This window comes from Mus pahari, chromosome 5 (assembly GCF_900095145.1).
Source record: "Mus pahari chromosome 5, PAHARI_EIJ_v1.1, whole genome shotgun sequence".
NCBI classification, from domain to species: Eukaryota; Metazoa; Chordata; class Mammalia; order Rodentia; family Muridae; genus Mus; species Mus pahari.
Window position 1 is genome coordinate 150502720 of NC_034594.1, and position 1005 is coordinate 150503724.

Sequence of the window (1005 nt, forward strand, 5' to 3'; positions counted from 1 at the left end):
TGTCTTCAGACACTCCAGAAGAGGGCGTCAGATCTTGTTACGGATGGTTATGAGCCACCATGTGGTTGCTGGGATTTGAACTCCGGACCTTCGGAAGAAAAGTTGGGTGCTCTTACCCACTGAGCCATCTCACCAGCCCCCAAAATATTCTTAAGAATACTTTAAGTGCTAAATTATTTTGGGTAAAACTGGTCTCTGGACTAGCCCCAAATTCCTGTATAATGTGGCTGTGAGCTAAAGGTTACCTGACTGACCATAAACTGTTACCTTTTCACTTCTGTAAGCAATACTTGCTTTCTGTATGTCACAATTGCATTTTTTTCCCTTTTAAAAAAAAAAAAAAAATCACGCCAGGCAGTGGTGGCGCACACCTTTAATCCCAGCACTTGGGAGGCACAGGCAGGCGGATTTCTGAGTTTGAGGCCAGCCTGGTCTACAAAGTGAGCTCCAGGATATCCAGGGCTATACAGAGAAACCATGTCTCAAACAAACCAAAAAAAATAAAAATTAAAAAAAAAAAAAAAATCAAACCAACTGGAGTTCCACAATACTTCCCAATAATTCGCTTGAAGCAGTCCTGCCCAAGGTTAAATAAAGACGCCATTCAAGTTATTCAGGTCTTGTGGGAGCTGTTCTCTTCAGATACCCTATAACAGGACACAGAAGGGCCCTTGCAAGTTATCTTCTCATCTCCACACCTAAACTGTAGAACACACCCACACACATAAAGGTAATAAAAAGATTAAAGCACAAAGTAGTGTTTGAAAGAAACTGTCAAACATTATAAAAGGTGGTTCTAGAAATCAGTGAGGAAAGTCACTCTCATGTTAATTCATGGGAATCACAAAGGCAACATTTTTGAGAGGACAATACCAGGACCTAACAAAGTGTCCAAGGCTTTTGAGCCAGCTTCCTCATCAAGAAATGTGTTCTACAGAAAATCCTTAGCATATGCTCAAAGATGTTTGCTGAAGCTTTTTGGGTTTTTCTGTTTTTTTTTTTTTT